Below are 6000 nucleotides of genomic sequence, written 5' to 3' on the forward strand. Positions count from 1 at the left end.
TGTTTTCATTCCTAATCCGTTCCAGCTATCTCAAGGTTGTTATCTCTTTTGAGCCATTTAATTCTACCAGCGCAGTCTCTCTTTTAAATTGTTCAACGGTGTTTTCTTTTGAGTGGGCCCTAACCCACAGGTCTTTTCCCAGGATCTTACCTGACTCTTCTAATTTTTCCGGAGCTTCTAAAATTCTTTTCAAAGTTTGACGTAAGAATGGGTTATCATCAGTCATATGTCTTTCTCCAAGATATTTCAAATTCTTTCATCGTTAATTCAACCTTTCTATTCTTCATTGTTCTGGAGTGCCTCAACAAATCATGGTCGTGCTTCTCGTCGTCATTCTCGGATTTTGAAGACCGAAGAAGAGTTTCTCTTATATGCTTACCCGTTCTTCCAAAGATTCATGGTTCTAGCTTTATGCCATCCTCTCATAATTGTTTTTCGATTGTGAGAATTCTTTTCATAACCATCCGGAGCATTTCATGAGTTGTTTTCGCTTCTTGATCATCCAAAGGCCATCATTTCAGAAGATTTATTCGTTCTAAGTTTTCAGCCTCGTTCTCCAATTATTCTAAATTGATGTCTCTTCGTTCATCTCCATATTATTCCGGTGCACCGTTCAAGTATTCTCTAATCAGCTCGTGATCTCTTCGTTCACTTGTATCTAAATTCTCTCAAGTATCTTCGTTCATTTTCTAATTCTTCCCGGTGTTTCTTTATCTTTTCTTCGTTCATTTTCAATTCGCACGTGGTTCGTTCAAGATTCCTTTTCTCTTGTTCTCATATTGATTTATTCGTTGGTTAAATCCCACCGGTGGTTCCATCAAGACCTTCTCAAGTTTGCGCAATATCTATCTTAATCCTTTCTACGAGAATAAGTAGTATGCAAAATCCGTTGCTTGTCATCAATCTAAATTGGTGAAGGCTAGGCATAATGTAATTCTTATTCTTGTTTCATCCAAGTGATTAATTCCTTATTCCGGAGATTCATCAAAATTCTTGATCTCATTTGTTCATTTTTCTTTCCGAAGCTCAAAGTTATTTCAATTATATCATTTCAAAGCTTCATCTAATCATTGCAAGGCTTCTCCCGGAGTTCTTTGCAACTTTCCCCTTTCGTTTGATCATTCTTTTATTATCGGAGTTCTTCATGGAGGATCAACATGGTGGCTCATCAAGGATTGCTTTCATTCTTCAATTGTTCTTCAAGAATTCTCTCGAAGTTATGATCCGCCAAGCTATACTCAAAGATAAACATGGTGTTCTACACATGTTTTGTTTTGAGGAGTTCAAGCATTCATCTTGCATTCCGAAGTGCAATTCTTTCTCTCTTATCTTTTGAGGTGGTGTTATGTCATTCTTGATAATTTTCTTCATGTTTCATGATTCACAAGTTGTCAAGAATGAGATATTTTAAATCCATCATTTTCTCTTCGTTCAGGAGATGGTCTCAACCTATCAATCCCTCCATTGGAGTTATCTTGGTAAATATTTCACCTAAAGCTTTCCCTAAGGAATGTTGCTATTATGGTGCTTATCAATGATCCAAGTTTTCTCATATCCTCTTGGTGAAAGAAGTTTTTCATCTCGCTGGTGTTATCAATTATATTATTTCTTTTCGTTAGTGGCAGAATTGCAACTCAAATATTGAGGTATTTTCCATAAGCCCACTACAAGCTTATCCTTTCGCTGTTGGTTTTCCAACAACTCCGTTCTAACCTTCTTGGAAGGATGCTTTCCAACAACTCTTTCCATCATTTTCTCTTCGGAAGAAATATTGCCACAAATGAGCTTGGAAAGCATCCTTCCAAGAAGGTTAGAACGGAGTTGTTGGAAAACCAACAGCGAAAGGATAAGCTTGTAGTGGGCTTATGGAAAAGACCTCAATATTTGAGTTGCAATTCTGCCACTAACGAAAACAAATAATATAATTGATAACACCAGCGAGATGAAAAACTTCTTTCACCAAGAGGATATGAGAAAACTTGGATCATTGATAAGCACCATAATAGCAACATTCCTTAGGGAAAGCTTTAGGTGAAATATTTACCAAGATAACTCCAATGGAGGGATTGATAGGTTGAGACCATCTCCTGAACGAAGAGAAAATGATGGATTTAAAATATCTCATTCTTGACAACTTGTGAATCATGAAACATGAAGAAAATTATCAAGAATGACATAACACCACCTCAAAAGATAAGAGAGAAAGAATTGCACTTCGGAATGCAAGATGAATGCTTGAACTCCTCAAAACAAAACATGTGTAGAACACCATGTTTATCTTTGAGTATAGCTTGGCGGATCATAACTTCGAGAGAATTCTTGAAGAACAATTTAAGAATGAAAGCAATCCTTGATGAGCCACCATGTTGATCCTCCATGAAGAACTCCGATAATAAAAGAATGATCAAACGAAAGGGGAAAGTTGCAAAGAACTCCGGGAGAAGCCTTGCAATGATTAGATGAAGCTTTGAAATGATATAATTGAAATAACTTTGAGCTTCGGAAAGAGAAATGAACAAATGAGATCAAGAATTTTGATGAATCTCTGGAATAAGGAATTAATCACTTGGATGAAACAAGAATAAGAATTACATTATGCCTAGCCTTCAGCAATTTAGATTGATGACAAGCAACGGATTTTGCATACTACTTATTCTCGTAGAAAGGATTAAGATAGATATTGCGCAAACTTGAGAAGGTCTTGATGGAACCACCGGTGGGATTTAACCAACGAATAAATCAATATGAGAACAAGAGAAAAGGAATCTTGAACGAACCACGTGCGAATTGAAAATGAACGAAGAAAAGATAAAGAAACACCGGGAAGAATTAGAAAATGAACGAAGATACTTGAGAGAATTTAGATACAAGTGAACGAAGAGATCACGAGCTGATTAGAGAATACTTGAACGGTGCACCGGAATAATATGGAGATGAACGAAGAGACATCAATTTAGAATAATTGGAGAATGAGGCTGAAAACTTAGAACGAATAAATCTTCTGAAATGATGGCCTTTGGATGATCAAGAAGCGAAAACAACTCATGAAATGCTCCGGATGGTTATGAAAAGAATTCTCACAATCGAAAAACAATTATGAGAGGATGGCATAAAGCTAGAACCATGAATCTTTGGAAGAACGGGTAAGGATATAAGAGGAACTCTTCTTCGGTCTTCAAAATCCGAGAATGACGACGAGAAGCATGACCATGATTTGTTGAGGCACTCCGGAACAATGAAGAATAGAAAGGTTGAATTAACGATGAAAGAATTTGAAATATCTTGGAGAAAGACATATGACTGATGATAACCCATTCTTACGTCAAACTTTGAAAAGAATTTTAGAAGCTCCGGAAAAATTAGAAGAGTCAGGTAAGATCCTGGGAAAAGACCTGTGGGTTAGGGCCCACTCAAAAGAAAACACCGTTGAACAATTTAAAAGAGAGACTGCGCTGGTAGAATTAAATGGCTCAAAAGAGATAACAACCTTGAGATAGCTGGAACGGATTAGGAATGAAAACACGAATCTCCTGAGATATCGTCAGCACTTTTTCCCCGTCGGACGAATTTCCTAATTATCCAGAAAACTGCCAGTTTACAGTTTAGTCCCTAGTCTTCATGCATATAGTAACTCGTAAACTATGCATCATATGTAAAAACTTCATGTATGTAAAATGCTCAGAAATTTGTGTAGGTTAATAATATCAACCTTTCATCCATGCTAAAATGATTTATTTCGAGGGGAGTAGATGGAGTCACCCGCACCCGCGCCTGCCTCTGGTGACTGTCGGGGCGATGCCCCTGACGTGCCCACCGCGGCGGCGCCGCCGGCCTCTCCGCCCACGTCCCCGGTCCCCTCCCCCTCCGCCCCCGCCGACTCCGATGCCCCGACGCCCCTGGTATGGGCTGACCTTGCGGAGGACGAGGACGTCGCTGCCGGCCGCCCTGTGGTCTGCCGGGATCGGGTCCCCCCTCCCGCCCCTGCTCGCTCGCCGAAGCTCCCTGCCGCCGGCTGCCTTACCCCCAGGGGTGGGGGTTCGGCTGCCCGGGCGCGAGCACAGTGCCGTCGAGGCTCGAGCACAGCTCGGCCTTCTTCGGGGCAAGGCACGACCTTGGGGACGGGATGATCCCGCCGCCGCCGGCGCGCGGCTGGCTGGGGGGTCGCGGGACGTGCGGACCTGGGCCCTGCCCGGTCGTCGTGGCGGCCTTCGAGTGTTGTGGCCGCGGCCGAGGTGGCCGCGGCCGAGGTGGCCGCGCCGCCCCCGGAGATCGCCGTCAACTTGTCCGTGCCCGCCCGCCGCACCCCGTTCCGGCCGTTCATCGCCACCTTCGGTTCCTCCCGGCTCCGTTTTGTCTCAGCCCACCGCGCCGTTCGCCCGTGCCCCCCTCCCCGGCGACCTGCCCCCCCCCCTCCCTCCCGCGCCGGCGGCGGTAGGGGAAACCCTAGCCGTCTACCCGCCCCGTGCCTGCATGGTGGGCCGCCCTGGCGTGGGCCGCCCCTCCCGGGCTGGACCGCCGCCGCTGCGCCTGCGGCTGGGCTGGTCATGGGCCTGGGAATGCCACGGCCCACGGCGGGTGCCGGCCCGTCCCAAGGCCTGCTGCCCCGGCCTCCTCTGGTGCGATCGATTTGGCCCCCGCTAGGGTTCCCGATCCAGCCACCTCGCTCCCCTCTTCCCACGTCTCTTCCTCACTCGTCCCCTCCCCCGCCGCCTCGACTCGCCCCTGCTGCGCCGGCCCTCTCTCCCTTCCCCGACCTCGGCCCCGCCCCCTCGCCGGGGATGACGCGCGAGTGGGGGGACAACGCTGGCCGGCCCAAGCGCGGCCTGGACGACCGCCGTGCCCCGTCACGCTCGTCACCCGAGGGACTTCGCCGGGAGGCGGACCTGCGCCGCGAGCTCGACTCCAGGGCCCCGCGTCGCTCTCCTCCCCGCGAAGCTCGGCTCTCCCCCAGTCATGACAGACGACGCTCGCCGGCCAGAGACGGCCGCCGCTCCCCGCCCCGCGATGACCGCCGGGACCGTCCCCGGTCGCCCGTGGTGGAGGCGCGGCAATCTGACCGGCGGCAGTCCCCATCCCCGGAGCGGCGCCGGGCCCGTTCTCCGTCCCCGTCCCGTAACCCCGTTCCTGCTGCCGCCGATGCGCCCTCGCGCCGCTACCAACCGCCCCACAACCAGCCCAGTTTCCCTCCCACCTCTGGAGGCAATGGGGGGCGAGGGCGCCAGGGCGCGAAGAAGAAGAAGAAGCGGGGTCCGGCTCGCCCCCCTGCTGCACCGGCCCCCTTCCCCGCGACCTCGGCGTTGGCCGATGTGGTAGCTACCCGTGACCAGCCCCCGTGCTTCAACTACGGGATCGCGGGCCACTACCAACTGGAGTGCACCAACCTTCCGATGTGCTACCTCTGCAAGGATACTGGACACCCGGCAGCCTTGTGCCCGGACCGTCCGTTGACTGATGAGCTCATGATGTACGGCCATGGCATCGAGGGCCTCAGGTTCTTCCACATCGAGGTGGACGATCTACCACCCCCCTCCCCATCGCTCCAGGCGATCGTCACCGTCATGGGGGTGGGTGTTGCTTCTTCGGAGATGATCGAGGCCAAGCTCAACCACCTGTGCCGGCGTGTGTGGGACTGGCAGGTGACTCCGACCTCTGCCAGCTCTTTCACCGTGGTCTTTCCTGACGCCATCAGCCTGGGCCTCTGCACCCGCAGCGACGACATCACCTTGGCCCTGAACAAGCTTGTGGTCAACATCTCTGAGCCTAAGGCCGACCCCAAGGCGGTTGCAGTTCTGGATACTGCTTGGATCCTCATCGCTGGGCTACCTGATGTCGCCCGGTCCGAGCGGGTCATTCGCAGTATGTCCAAGATCCTGGGCAAGGTGGTGGTGGTAGACGAGCTCTCCCTCCGCAAAGAGGAGGAGGTCCGGGTCAAGGTTAAATGCCTCGACTCCGACAAGCTCCGTGTCACCGTCCGCGTTTTCTTCAACGACCTGGGATTCG

The sequence above is a fragment of the Triticum aestivum genome, chromosome 1D (assembly GCF_018294505.1).
Source record: "Triticum aestivum cultivar Chinese Spring chromosome 1D, IWGSC CS RefSeq v2.1, whole genome shotgun sequence".
Classification (NCBI taxonomy): Eukaryota; Viridiplantae; Streptophyta; class Magnoliopsida; order Poales; family Poaceae; genus Triticum; species Triticum aestivum.